This window comes from Schistocerca americana, chromosome 3 (assembly GCF_021461395.2).
Source record: "Schistocerca americana isolate TAMUIC-IGC-003095 chromosome 3, iqSchAmer2.1, whole genome shotgun sequence".
NCBI lineage: Eukaryota > Metazoa > Arthropoda > Insecta > Orthoptera > Acrididae > Schistocerca > Schistocerca americana.
Genome location: NC_060121.1, coordinates 707,514,667 through 707,530,158, shown reverse-complemented (window position 1 = coordinate 707,530,158; position 15,492 = coordinate 707,514,667). Strand labels below are relative to the sequence as shown.

General features: G+C 43.9%; 8 non-coding genes across 8 annotated transcripts; all 8 read right to left on the bottom strand.

The window, feature by feature from the left end:
• Positions 1–176: 176 nt before the first annotated feature.
• LOC124608677 lies at positions 177–295 on the bottom strand. Its single transcript, XR_006979283.1, has one exon. It is a non-coding gene; the product is annotated as a U5 spliceosomal RNA (small nuclear RNA).
• Positions 296–1,249: 954 nt separating this feature from the next.
• LOC124608436 lies at positions 1,250–1,456 on the bottom strand. The gene has a single exon (XR_006979077.1). It is a non-coding gene; the product is annotated as a small nucleolar RNA U3 (small nucleolar RNA).
• A 2,444-nt stretch (positions 1,457–3,900) lies between these two features.
• Positions 3,901–4,019, bottom strand: LOC124608608. Its single transcript, XR_006979224.1, has one exon. It is a non-coding gene; the product is annotated as a U5 spliceosomal RNA (small nuclear RNA).
• Positions 4,020–4,973: 954 nt separating this feature from the next.
• LOC124608550 lies at positions 4,974–5,180 on the bottom strand. Its single transcript, XR_006979176.1, has one exon. It is a non-coding gene; the product is annotated as a small nucleolar RNA U3 (small nucleolar RNA).
• A 2,442-nt stretch (positions 5,181–7,622) lies between these two features.
• Positions 7,623–7,741, bottom strand: LOC124608607. Its single transcript, XR_006979223.1, has one exon. It is a non-coding gene; the product is annotated as a U5 spliceosomal RNA (small nuclear RNA).
• A 954-nt stretch (positions 7,742–8,695) lies between these two features.
• Positions 8,696–8,902, bottom strand: LOC124608435. The gene has a single exon (XR_006979076.1). It is a non-coding gene; the product is annotated as a small nucleolar RNA U3 (small nucleolar RNA).
• A 2,436-nt stretch (positions 8,903–11,338) lies between these two features.
• Positions 11,339–11,457, bottom strand: LOC124608605. The gene has a single exon (XR_006979222.1). It is a non-coding gene; the product is annotated as a U5 spliceosomal RNA (small nuclear RNA).
• A 954-nt stretch (positions 11,458–12,411) lies between these two features.
• On the bottom strand, positions 12,412–12,618 carry LOC124608434. The gene has a single exon (XR_006979075.1). It is a non-coding gene; the product is annotated as a small nucleolar RNA U3 (small nucleolar RNA).
• Positions 12,619–15,492: the final 2,874 nt, after the last annotated feature.

Genomic DNA, 15,492 nt, shown 5'->3' with positions numbered 1-15,492 from the left:
CGCCATTTCAGGGCAAATGTACTTGTTTCATTATACTACGACACGGCCTATTACAATTTCAAATTTTAAAAAAACAAATATCTGCCTGATCCAACGTCATCCGCTACTCCACGCCCTTCATTCACACAACACAATCTACCTCTTGCTACTTACATTACGTTTTCACTTGTGATTATGGCTCAGCAATAGCCGAGCACTACGAAAAATACCTTATAGACTCATTTAAAGTTCCCCTCCACGGAAATCTTTAGTAAAAGGCGAAAGATTTATTCGTTTTGAAGGGAAACCAGAGTGCCGATCAACGCCCTCACTTCAATACTTATGGCTGCTTCTCTATTACTTCTCCGCGAGAACGCGGAAAATTCTTTCCGTCTTGTCTACTTCTCTACCGTCAACAGACTTCCAGTGTCATGCAAGCACACACCCCAAACTAACTGTCAACGCTGAAACACGTGTCTGCCAAATGTCGTCGCTATTACTCTTTAGTTAACTATTTTCATCATTTCTGTCACCATTCAAGCTGCTTCATTACCTCACCTGCCGACAGATGGCAGCACGCCTAATTCCTGTTGGCGACTCACCGTCCGACATACAACGTCCGACACACAACTGCCCGCACTGCTCTGCATCTAACACTAATCTCTCTCCTCCCTACCACATTCGTTCACTGAAAAAAACTGACAACTAGACAGTTCTTTGTACGCAAAACTAGGCCACATCAGACGCAACGTGTATGTAGATGTATGGTGCAAGGGAAATATCCCCCTACTCCCACACATCTAATTAATACTAGTTGACAACAGAAATAAAATTTCTGTCGATAGTATTCGAACCAGTCTTATTCATTTGCCAATTTCATGCATTCCTTCTTGCAGATAACAGTGCCTTGCAAATCGCTCAATTCATGTTTGCTAGCCAAACGTGCTCCTCCTAAATGTTTCGTACATCATGCATTAGTGGTGATTATCAACACTGTGTTGTGTGTCAGCTTTTTATCGTCATCAATTGCACTCTTCTTGTGTTGCTCACTCAGTCTTGTAACTCAAAAGTACGTCGTTGTCATCCAAGCCTAGCACTTGGAGCAGGCCAAATCAAATGGCTCGTCCCCGTGACACTCGAGAAACTTCCACAAGGCTTTCATGACATGTCGCAATCAAAGTCCTTCCACAAGCTGCAGCGACATTTCTGCAACGACGCGGGTCCCGATACCAAAGGTATGACTTACGCTTCTGATCTATATAATAAAACCACCACTCGGAAAGCGCTATTCCCTTCCCACATCCCTCAGAATGTGGTGAACGATCATCGATTACAACCAAGATGCGATGAATCTCGATCGCAAGCCTCACGCTCAGGGAGAGTGCTACCACTCATCATCGTGGTTACGTCTACTCCAGCTTTGAACTAGAGAGAGTTGAAGACATACTACAGAAATGATCCTGTGAAGTATGATCTTGCTTGCAAGCTATCACCGCTCGCTACTTATGAAACGAGACCGTCAACACGCCCTACGAGAATACGACACACTCTTCACATTTCGCGATTTACAAGCTCCGACATTCTGCAAAGAACCTACTTCTACTCTTACTTGGCCGCCATGATCTCGCTCAGCTATTTTGTGCGCTACCAGTGCTTCTTGCGTTCCGAAATGAGAGACCATTGCCTCAGGCGAGACTGTATGTAAACACCGCTTGCACCTCCGGCCGCTAGATGGCGGCCTGGGGCACATACAGTAGCATTCTACGGCGCAAGCAGACACGCCAAATAGCCACTGAAAGAGAAACACACAAGAGGGCATTCATAGGACTCTTGTGCTTTCTTTAAAACCGCCTCTCTCTTCGAAATTTTTCGCACAGCACTAGCTCATTCACCTCACTCTAACAGTGCGAACTCTTGTCGATATTTGGCCTCTTTCATGCATACTTCCTCTTTCGTTTCACTTTGCGTCTTACTTGATACCCGCCCTTGGAGCTGCTGACATACAATACTCGCAACAAATGTGTTTCTCTCTGTATCTCTTTTCGCCTATCACGAGTATTGCTTTTCCTCACATGGCAATTATGAAAACACCCACAGCTGAACAAACACTTCAATTCAGCGCCACGTCCATACTATCAATCATACACCAGTAATTTCACAGCTACTTGCTCCACTAATACATTTCTTATGTCTACTGTTAAACAGATGAAGAATCAAAGTATACAACAAGTCTCTATGAACATCACTGTCAGGACATTTTACAGACCTACGCATACCATGCCAATCTGTATGCTTCAACTATGATGGCCCATGTGCTATGAATACAGAAATTTCTCATAAAATAACAAATAATTTTACAACTATACAACTACTCCGACAAGCTCCTTACTAAAATGCTACATGTTTAGCAATCCCCCCATCATCTCAGAATAATCCCAAGCAGTGCTTTCATCCCATGAGCACTTCTTTGCAAGCAAAACCACAAACTACTTTTTATACTAGCTTCCTTGTCACAGTGAACAGGAAACTAATGCTAGTGCCTCAGTTTACTAAAAAGCTTTTTTCGCTTGCAACATATAAACTACCAACTTGAACCTCACACTCACACACACACACACACACACACACACACACACACACACACACACATACAGAAAACTTAATTCCACAGAAATTTAGGAGTAACAGTGGTTACCTCACATTTTCATACATACTCAAATAGCTACTTCTGTGCACTTCACACAATGTTCTCATCGTGTTCCACCAGAGAACACAGTTATCACTATGCATGGATTCTGGTAAAAGAGCATTAAAAAAACAAACAGCCTGATCAAAGTGATTATCTGCACATCCTCTGCCAATATCATGTCACTCTATACCCGAGGGAAACTAGAATGCAGGGAAAGGAGCTTTGTTGTGAGCACTGTGTTGGTATTTCATCATTTACTGACCAAAGTCTTCTCAAGCCAAGTATGCACCAGCTCTGTGTATGGCTGGGTCAATCAAGAGCCCCTATCAATTTTACTTAAAAGACAAGCAGCATCAACAACTCACAGGAGGCACTGAACATTTTTACCATTATCTGCACCACCTTCCACTGATTTACTGAAGAAGAAACTGCAAAGTCTGCCCAATTTTGTACACAAGTAATCTTGAAAACATTGGAGTCAACAGCAGATACATAGTTTCCAAGACTGTAGCTAGGAACAACCCTTCAATTTCAAGATTTATCTCTCACTGAGACACACCATACCCAAACTACACCTAGCAGGAAATTACTACTTACTTCATTTCTAGCTATTTATGTCATATTCAACAACTGTCTCTTTCTCACCTAAATCTTCTACACAACTGAGTACACTGTTATGAACAAACACATTATGGCAACAAGCCAGTGTCACTAATATCCACTCTATTGAAAACCATTTAAATACTCATCCTGCCCAACTAACCACCATCTTCGGCCCAAAGCTCACTCACATCATACCTACAAATCACAAACTTCTGTGGTAAAAATAATTTTGGGTTTCAAAACATAATCTACTAATCACATACCAGTATTTCTTACAAAGCCTATCATTCATCATTCACTTCAAAATATCAGTTTATATGCTGTTGTGCAACTGCAGTGCAAGTAAACACTCTCAAATCATCTAGAACTGAGGTACGGAAAGGGTTCACCAAGTGTTTCCAGGTAGTCCTGTAGCTCCCTCTCTGTCTTTACACAATCGTCTAACACACTGTACGCCATTTCAGGGCAAATGTACTTGTTTCATTATACTACGACACGGCCTATTACAATTTCAAATTTTAAAAAAACAAATATCTGCCTGATCCAACGTCATCCGCTACTCCACGCCCTTCATTCACACAACACAATCTACCTCTTGCTACTTACATTACGTTTTCACTTGTGATTATGGCTCAGCAATAGCCGAGCACTACGAAAAATACCTTATAGACTCATTTAATGTTCCCCTCCACGGAAATCTTTAGTAAAAGGCGAAAGATTTATTCGTTTTGAAGGGAAACCAGAGTGCCGATCAACGCCCTCACTTCAATACTTATGGCTGCTTCTCTATTACTTCTCCGCGAGAACGCGGAAAATTCTTTCCGTCTTGTCTGCTTCTCTACCGTCAACAGACTTTCAGTGTCATGCAAGCACACACCCCAAACTAACTGTCAACGCTGAAACACGTGTCTGCCAAATGTCGTCGCTATTACTCTTTAGTTAACTATTTTCATCATTTCTGTCACCATTCAAGCTGCTTCATTACCTCACCTGCCGACAGATGGCAGCACGCCCAATTCCTGTCGGCGACTCACCGTCCGACATACAACGTCCGACACACAACTGCCCGCACTGCTCTGCATCTAACACTAATCTCTCTCCTCCCTACCACATTCGTTCACTGAAAAAAACTGACAACTAGACAGTTCTTTGTACGCAAAACTAGGCCACATCAGACGCAACGTGTATGTAGATGTATGGTGCAAGGGAAATATCCCCCTACTCCCACACATCTAATTAATACTAGTTGACAACAGAAATAAAATTTCTGTCGATAGTATTCGAACCAGTCTTATTCATTTGCCAATTTCATGCATTCCTTCTTGCAGATAACAGTGCCTTGCAAATCGCTCAATTCATGTTTGCTAGCCAAACGTGCTCCTCCTAAATGTTTCGTACATCATGCATTAGTGGTGATTATCAACACTGTGTTGTGTGTCAGCTTTTTATCGTCATCAATTGCACTCTTCTTGTGTTGCTCACTCAGTCTTGTAACTCAAAAGTACGTCGTTGTCATCCAAGCCTAGCACTTGGAGCAGGCCAAATCAAATGGCTCGTCCCCGTGACACTCGAGAAACTTCCACAAGGCTTTCATGACATGTCGCAATCAAAGTCCTTCCACAAGCTGCAGCGACATTTCTGCAACGACGCGGGTCCCGATACCAAAGGTATGACTTACGCTTCTGATCTATATAATAAAACCACCACTCGGAAAGTGCTATTCCCTTCCCACATCCCTCAGAATGTGGTGAACGATCATCGATTACAACCAAGATGCGATGAATCTCGATCGCAAGCCTCACGCTCAGGGAGAGTGCTACCACTCGTCATCGTGGTTACGTCTACTCCAGCTTTGAACTAGAGAGAGTTGTAGACATACTACAGAAATGATCCTGTGAAGTATGATCTTGCTTGCAAGCTATCACCGCTCGCTACTTATGCCACGAGACCGTCAACACGCCCTACGAGAATACGACACACTCTTCACATTTCGCGATTTACAAGCTCCGACATTCTGCAAAGAACCTACTTCTACTCTTACTTGGCCGCCATGATCTCGCTCAGCTATTTTGTGCGCTACCAGTGCTTCTTGCGTTCCGAAATGAGAGACCATTGCCTCAGGCGAGACTGTATGTAAACACCGCTTGCACCTCCGGCCGCTAGATGGCGGCCTGGGGCACATACAGTAGCATTCTACGGCGCAAGCAGACACGCCAAATAGCCACTGAAAGAGAAACACACAAGAGGGCATTCATAGGACTCTTGTGCTTTCTTTAAAACCGCCTCTCTCTTCGAAATTTTTCGCACAGCACTAGCTCATTCACCTCACTCTAACAGTGCGAACTCTTGTCGATATTTGGCCTCTTTCATGCATACTTCCTCTTTCGTTTCACTTTGCGTCTTACTTGATACCCGCCCTTGGAGCTGCTGACATACAATACTCGCAACAAATGTGTTTCTCTCTGTATCTCTTTTCGCCTATCACGAGTATTGCTTTTCCTCACATGGCAATTATGAAAACACCCACAGCTGAACAAACACTTCAATTCAGCGCCACGTCCATACTATCAATCATACACCAGTAATTTCACAGCTACTTGCTCCACTAATACATTTCTTATGTCTACTGTTAAACAGATGAAGAATCAAAGTATACATCAAGTCTCTATGAACATCACTGTCAGGACATTTTACAGACCTACGCATACCATGCCAATCTGTATGCTTCAACTATGATGGCCCATGTGCTATGAATACAGAAATTTCTCATAAAATAACAAATAATTTTACAACTATACAACTACTCCGACAAGCTCCTTACTAAAATGCTACATGTTTAGCAATCCCCCCATCATCTCAGAATAATCCCAAGCAGTGCTTTCATCCCATGAGCACTTCTTTGCAAGCAAAACCACAAACTACTTTTTATACTAGCTTCCTTGTCACAGTGAACAGGAAACTAATGCTAGTGCCTCAGTTTACTAAAAAGCTTTTTCCGCTTGCAACATATAAACTACCAACTTGAACCTCACACACACACACACACACACACACACACACACACACACACACACACACATACAGAAAACTTAATTCCACAGAAATTTAGGAGTAACAGTGGTTACCTCACAATTTCATACATACTCAAATAGCTACTTCTGTGCACTTCACACAATGTTCTCATCGTGTTCCACCAGAGAACACAGTTATCACTATGCATGGATTCTGGTAAAAGAGCATTAAAAAAACAAACAGCCTGATCAAAGTGATTATCTGCACATCCTCTGCCAATATCATGTCACTCTATACCCGAGGGAAACTAGAATGCAGGGAAAGGAGCTTTGTTGTGAGCACTGTGTTGGTATTTCATCATTTACTGACCAAAGTCTTCTCAAGCCAAGTATGCACCAGCTCTGTGTATGGCTGGGTCAATCAAGAGCCCCTATCAATTTTACTTAAAAGACAAGCAGCATCAACAACTCACAGGAGGCACTGAACATTTTTACCATTATCTGCACCACCTTCCACTGATTTACTGAAGAAGAAACTGCAAAGTCTGCCCAATTTTGTACACAAGTAATCTTGAAAACATTGGAGTCAACAGCAGATACATAGTTTCCAAGACTGTAGCTAGGAACAACCCTTCAATTTCAAGATTTATCTCTCACTGAGACACACCATACCCAAACTACACCTAGCAGGAAATTATTACTTACTTCATTTCTAGCTATTTATGTCATATTCAACAACTGTCTCTTTCTCACCTAAATCTTCTACACAACTGAGTACACTGTTATGAACAAACACATTATGGCAACAAGCCAGTGTCACTAATATCCACTCTATTGAAAACCATTTAAATACTCATCCTGCCCAACTAACCACCATCTTCGGCCCAAAGCTCACTCACATCATACCTACAAATCACAAACTTCTGTGGTAAAAATAATTTTGGGTTTCAAAACATAATCTACTAATCACATACCAGTATTTCTTACAAAGCCTATCATTCATCATTCACTTCAAAATATCAGTTTATATGCTGTTGTGCAACTGCAGTGCAAGTAAACACTCTCAAATCATCTAGAACTGAGGTACGGAAAGGGTTCACCAAGTGTTTCCAGGTAGTCCTGTAGCTCCCTCTCTGTCTTTACACAATCGTCTAACACACTGTACGCCATTTCAGGGCAAATGTACTTGTTTCATTATACTACGACACGGCCTATTACAATTTCAAATTTTAAAAAAACAAATATCTGCCTGATCCAACGTCATCCGCTACTCCACGCCCTTCATTCACACAACACAATCTACCTCTTGCTACTTACATTACGTTTTCACTTGTGATTATGGCTCAGCAATAGCCGAGCACTACGAAAAATACCTTATAGACTCATTTAATGTTCCCCTCCACGGAAATCTTTAGTAAAAGGCGAAAGATTTATTCGTTTTGAAGGGAAACCAGAGTGCCGATCAACGCCCTCACTTAAATACTTATGGCTGCTTCTCTATTACTTCTCCGCGAGAACGCGGAAAATTCTTTCCGTCTTGTCTACTTCTCTACCGTCAACAGACTTCCAGTGTCATGCAAGCACACACCCCAAACTAACTGTCAACGCTGAAACACGTGTCTGCCAAATGTCGTCGCTATTACTCTTTAGTTAACTATTTTCATCATTTCTGTCACCATTCAAGCTGCTTCATTACCTCACCTGCCGACAGATGGCAGCACGCCTAATTCCTGTCGGCGACTCACCGTCCGACATACAACGTCCGACACACAACTGCCCGCACTGCTCTGCATCTAACACTAATCTCTCTCCTCCCTACCACATTCGTTCACTGAAAAAAACTGACAACTAGACAGTTCTTTGTACGCAAAACTAGGCCACATCAGACGCAACGTGTATGTAGATGTATGGTGCAAGGGAAATATCCCCCTACTCCCACACATCTAATTAATACTAGTTGACAACAGAAATAAAATTTCTGTCGATAGTATTCGAACCAGTCTTATTCATTTGCCAATTTCATGCATTCCTTCTTGCAGATAACAGTGCCTTGCAAATCGCTCAATTCATGTTTGCTAGCCAAACGTGCTCCTCCTAAATGTTTCGTACATCATGCATTAGTGGTGATTATCAACACTGTGTTGTGTGTCAGCTTTTTATCGTCATCAATTGCACTCTTCTTGTGTTGCTCACTCAGTCTTGTAACTCAAAAGTACGTCGTTGTCATCCAAGCCTAGCACTTGGAGCAGGCCAAATCAAATGGCTCGTCCCCGTGACACTCGAGAAACTTCCACAAGGCTTTCATGACATGTCGCAATCAAAGTCCTTCCACAAGCTGCAGCGACATTTCTGCAACGACGCGGGTCCCGATACCAAAGGTATGACTTACGCTTCTGATCTATATAATAAAACCACCACTCGGAAAGCGCTATTCCCTTCCCACATCCCTCAGAATGTGGTGAACGATCATCGATTACAACCAAGATGCGATGAATCTCGATCGCAAGCCTCACGCTCAGGGAGAGTGCTACCACTCATCATCGTGGTTACGTCTACTCCAGCTTTGAACTAGAGAGAGTTGAAGACATACTACAGAAATGATCCTGTGAAGTATGATCTTGCTTGCAAGCTATCACCGCTCGCTACTTATGCCACGAGACCGTCAACACGCCCTACGAGAATACGACACACTCTTCACATTTCGCGATTTACAAGCTCCGACATTCTGCAAAGAACCTACTTCTACTCTTACTTGGCCGCCATGATCTCGCTCAGCTATTTTGTGCGCTACCAGTGCTTCTTGCGTTCCGAAATGAGAGACCATTGCCTCAGGCGAGACTGTATGTAAACACCGCTTGCACCTCCGGCCGCTAGATGGCGGCCTGGGGCACATACAGTAGCATTCTACGGCGCAAGCAGACACGCCAAATAGCCACTGAAAGAGAAACACACAAGAGGGCATTCATAGGACTCTTGTGCTTTCTTTAAAACCGCCTCTCTCTTCGAAATTTTTCGCACAGCACTAGCTCATTCACCTCACTCTAACAGTGCGAACTCTTGTCGATATTTGGCCTCTTTCATGCATACTTCCTCTTTCGTTTCACTTTGCGTCTTACTTGATACCCGCCCTTGGAGCTGCTGACATACAATACTCGCAACAAATGTGTTTCTCTCTGTATCTCTTTTCGCCTATCACGAGTATTGCTTTTCCTCACATGGCAATTATGAAAACACCCACAGCTGAACAAACACTTCAATTCAGCGCCACGTCCATACTATCAATCATACACCAGTAATTTCACAGCTACTTGCTCCACTAATACATTTCTTATGTCTACTGTTAAACAGATGAAGAATCAAAGTATACAACAAGTCTCTATGAACATCACTGTCAGGACATTTTACAGACCTACGCATACCATGCCTATCTGTATGCTTCAACTATGATGGCCCATGTGCTATGAATACAGAAATTTCTCATAAAATAACAAATAATTTTACAACTATACAACTACTCCGACAAGCTCCTTACTAAAATGCTACATGTTTAGCAATCCCCCCATCATCTCAGAATAATCCCAAGCAGTGCTTTCATCCCATGAGCACTTCTTTGCAAGCAAAACCACAAACTACTTTTTATACTAGCTTCCTTGTCACAGTGAACAGGAAACTAATGCTAGTGCCTCAGTTTACTAAAAAGCTTTTTTCGCTTGCAACATATAAACTACCAACTTGAACCTCACACACACACACACACACACACACACACACACACACACACACATACAGAAAACTTAATTCCACAGAAATTTAGGAGTAACAGTGGTTACCTCACATTTTCATACATACTCAAATAGCTACTTCTGTGCACTTCACACAATGTTCTCATCGTGTTCCACCAGAGAACACAGTTATCACTATGCATGGATTCTGGTAAAAGAGCATTAAAAAAACAAACAGCCTGATCAAAGTGATTATCTGCACATCCTCTGCCAATATCATGTCACTCTATACCCGAGGGAAACTAGAATGCAGGGAAAGGAGCTTTGTTGTGAGCACTGTGTTGGTATTTCATCATTTACTGACCAAAGTCTTCTCAAGCCAAGTATGCACCAGCTCTGTGTATGGCTGGGTCAATCAAGAGCCCCTATCAATTTTACTTAAAAGACAAGCAGCATCAACAACTCACAGGAGGCACTGAACATTTTTACCATTATCTGCACCACCTTCCACTGATTTACTGAAGAAGAAACTGCAAAGTCTGCCCAATTTTGTACACAAGTAATCTTGAAAACATTGGAGTCAACAGCAGATACATAGTTTCCAAGACTGTAGCTAGGAACAACCCTTCAATTTCAAGATTTATCTCTCACTGAGACACACCATACCCAAACTACACCTAGCAGGAAATTATTACTTACTTCATTTCTAGCTATTTATGTCATATTCAACAACTGTCTCTTTCTCACCTAAATCTTCTACACAACTGAGTACACTGTTATGAACAAACACATTATGGCAACAAGCCAGTGTCACTAATATCCACTCTATTGAAAACCATTTAAATACTCATCCTGCCCAACTAACCACCATCTTCGGCCCAAAGCTCACTCACATCATACCTACAAATCACAAACTTCTGTGGTAAAAATAATTTTGGGTTTCAAAACATAATCTACTAATCACATACCAGTATTTCTTACAAAGCCTATCATTCATCATTCACTTCAAAATATCAGTTTATATGCTGTTGTGCAACTGCAGTGCAAGTAAACACTCTCAAATCATCTAGAACTGAGGTACGGAAAGGGTTCACCAAGTGTTTCCAGGTAGTCCTGTAGCTCCCTCTCTGTCTTTACACAATCGTCTAACACACTGTACGCCATTTCAGGGCAAATGTACTTGTTTCATTATACTACGACACGGCCTATTACAATTTCAAATTTTAAAAAAACAAATATCTGCCTGATCCAACGTCATCCGCTACTCCACGCCCTTCATTCACACAACACAATCTACCTCTTGCTACTTACATTACGTTTTCACTTGTGATTATGGCTCAGCAATAGCCGAGCACTACGAAAAATACCTTATAGACTCATTTAATGTTCCCCTCCACGGAAATCTTTAGTAAAAGGCGAAAGATTTATTCGTTTTGAAGGGAAACCAGAGTGCCGATCAACGCCCTCACTTCAATACTTATGGCTGCTTCTCTATTACTTCTCCGCGAGAACGCGGAAAATTCTTTCCGTCTTGTCTACTTCTCTACCGTCAACAGACTTCCAGTGTCATGCAAGCACACACCCCAAACTAACTGTCAACGCTGAAACACGTGTCTGCCAAATGTCGTCGCTATTACTCTTTAGTTAACTATTTTCATCATTTCTGTCACCATTCAAGCTGCTTCATTACCTCACCTGCCGACAGATGGCAGCACGCCTAATTCCTGTCGGCGACTCACCGTCCGACATACAACGTCCGACACACAACTGCCCGCACTGCTCTGCATCTAACACTAATCTCTCTCCTCCCTACCACATTCGTTCACTGAAAAAAACTGACAACTAGACAGTTCTTTGTACGCAAAACTAGGCCACATCAGACGCAACGTGTATGTAGATGTATGGTGCAAGGGAAATATCCCCCTACTCCCACACATCTAATTAATACTAGTTGACAACAGAAATAAAATTTCTGTCGATAGTATTCGAACCAGTCTTATTCATTTGCCAATTTCATGCATTCCTTCTTGCAGATAACAGTGCCTTGCAAATCGCTCAATTCATGTTTGCTAGCCAAACGTCCTCCTCCTAAATGTTTCGTACATCATGCATTAGTGGTGATTATCAACTCTGTGTTGTGTGTCAGCTTTTTATCGTCATCAATTGCACTCTTCTTGTGTTGCTCACTCAGTCTTGTAACTCAAAAGTACGTCGTTGTCATCCAAGCCTAGCACTTGGAGCAGGCCAAATCAAATGGCTCGTCCCCGTGACACTCGAGAAACTTCCACAAGGCTTTCATGACATGTCGCAATCAAAGTCCTTCCACAAGCTGCAGCGACATTTCTGCAACGACGCGGGTCCCGATACCAAAGGTATGACTTACGCTTCTGATCTATATAATAAAACCACCACTCGGAAAGCGCTATTCCCTTCCCACATCCCTCAGAATGTGGTGAACGATCATCGATTACAACCAAGATGCGATGAATCTCGATCGCAAGCCTCACGCTCAGGGAGAGTGCTACCACTCATCATCGTGGTTACGTCTACTCCAGCTTTGAACTAGAGAGAGTTGAAGACATACTACAGAAATGATCCTGTGAAGTATGATCTTGCTTGCAAGCTTTTTTTTTTTTTTTTTTTTTTTCTTTATTGTATTTCAATTCCCCTATCGGGGCGGGCTGGCAGCAGCATATGCGCTGCTCTTCAGCCGAAAGACATAGAACAAAACAATAGAAGACATTTAAAAACAGCAAAGGAGAGAAGAAGGCGAACATAGATATAAAAAGGGAGAACATCATGGAAGGCAATATACAAAAAACGGGGTGACTGTAAAATGGAGATAAAAAACTGTTTAAAAGTAGCACACACAAAAAGCCACACACTGCGACGATTAAAAGAAACACAAGGCACAGTATGACTGGAGCATAAAGGTGTTGACGGCTGGCATAGCACACAGCGTAGCACTGACGGCGAACCTCAAGGCAGCACACAATTAAAATCACACCTCTTGACGCACACGAGAAAAGCACGAAACACAACACTGACGTGGCACACTGATGTTGATCAATACAGAGGATCTGCCAGGTTCAAGGAGATGAGGGAGACCTGAAGAAGGGAGGGAGGGGAAGAGATGGGGGAGGGGAAATGGGGGGCGCTCGGAAGAGGGCCAGGTAGGGAGGGATGTGGGAAGGAGAGAGGCAAGTATGGGGTGCAGGGTCTCAGGGGAGGGGGGGATGGAGGAAAATCCGCTCTGGGAGAAGGAGGAAAGAGGAGAAGGGGGCCCTGGGGAGGGGGGGGGGGGAACAAGGCCGGGTTATAGTTGGAAGGAAGGGTATATGTCACGGCGAAGTTCGTCATCCGGGAGGGGGAGGCGTTGGAAATTGCCCTGATGAAGGAGATGGAGGGTGTGGAGGTGGAGAGAGGGAGGGATACAGCGATAGAGGCGCGGCAACGGGCGGGGGGTGGAGAGGAAGGAGGAAACCAGAGGGTGGGGGGGATCAACCCTGCGAACAATGTAAAGGATGCGGAGATGTTGGAGGAACAAGAGGAGGTGGGGGAAGGGGATCAGTTCATACAGGAGCCGTGTGGGGGAAGGAAGGCGGATACGGAAGGCAAGGCGGAGCGCATGGCGTTCAAGGATTTGGAGAGCCTTGTAAAAGCGGGTGGGGGCGGAGATCCAGGCGACGCTGGCATAACAGAGGATAGGACGGATGAGGGATTTGTAGGTGTGGAGGATTGTAGAAGGATGCAATCCCCATGTCCGGCCGGACAGGAGTTTCAGCAGGCGGAGGCGGGAATGGGCTTTCTGCTGGATCGTCAGGAGATGAGGGGTCCAGGTGAGGTGTCGGTCAAGGGTGAGGCCAAGGTATTTCAGGGTGGGGGTGAGTTGGATAGGACGACCATAAAGGGTGAGGTAGAAATCTTGGAGGCGAAAGGAGCGAGTGGTACGGCCTATGATGATTGCCTGGGTTTTGGAGGGGTTGAGACGGAGGAGCCACTGGTTACACCAAGTGGTGAACTGGTTAAGGTGGGTTTGGAGGGTACGTTGAGACCTTTGAAGGGTAGGATAGAGAGCCAGGAAGGCGGTGTCATCAGCATATTGGAGAAGGTGAACTGGTGGGGGTGGCTTGGGCATATCAGCTGTATACAAGCGATAAAGGAGAGGGGAGAGGACAGAACCCTGGGGGACGCCAGCCGTGGGATAAAAGATACGGGAGTTGGTGTTGTGGAGGGCGACATAGGAAGGACGGTGCGAGAGGAAGGAAGCGACCAGACGGACAAAATTGATAGGCAGGGCGTAGGTTTGGAGTTTAAAGAGGAGACCGGGATGCCATACACGGTCATAGGCATTTTGGAGGTCAAGGGAAACAAAAATGGCGGAGCGACGGGAGTTGAGCTGGAGGGACAGAAGGTGAACAAGGTTGAGGAGTTGGTCATCAGCAGAGAAGGAGGGTCGGAAGCCACACTGGGTAAGGGGGAGGAGGTGACTTGCAAGCTATCACCGCTCGCTACTTATGCCACGAGACCGTCAACACGCCCTACGAGAATACGACACACTCTTCACATTTCGCGATTTACAAGCTCCGACATTCTGCAAAGAACCTACTTCTACTCTTACTTGGCCGCCATGATCTCGCTCAGCTATTTTGTGCGCTACCAGTGCTTCTTGCGTTCCGAAATGAGAGACCATTGCCTCAGGCGAGACTGTATGTAAACACCGCTTGCACCTCCGGCCGCTAGATGGCGGCCTGGGGCACATACAGTAGCATTCTACGGCGCAAGCAGACACGCCAAATAGCCACTGAAAGAGAAACACACAAGAGGGCATTCATAGGACTCTTGTGCTTTCTTTAAAACCGCCTCTCTCTTCGAAATTTTTCGCACAGCACTAGCTCATTCACCTCACTCTAACAGTGCGAACTCTTGTCGATATTTGGCCTCTTTCATGCATACTTCCTCTTTCGTTTCACTTTGCGTCTTACTTGATACCCGCCCTTGGAGCTGCTGACATACAATACTCGCAACAAATGTGTTTCTCTCTGTATCTCTTTTCGCCTATCACGAGTATTGCTTTTCCTCACATGGCAATTATGAAAACACCCACAGCTGAACAAACACTTCAATTCAGCGCCACGTCCATACTATCAATCATACACCAGTAATTTCACAGCTACTTGCTCCACTAATACATTTCTTATGTCTACTGTTAAACAGATGAAGAATCAAAGTATACAACAAGTCTCTATGAACATCACTGTCAGGACATTTTACAGACCTACGCATACCATGCCAATCTGTATGCTTCAACTATGATGGCCCATGTGCTATGAATACAGAAATTTCTCATAAAATAACAAATAATTTTACAACTATACAACTACTCCGACAAGCTCCTTACTAAAATGCTACATGTTTAGCAATCCCCCCATCATCTCAGAATAATCCCAAGCAGTGCTTTCATCCCATGAGCACTTCTTTGCAAGCA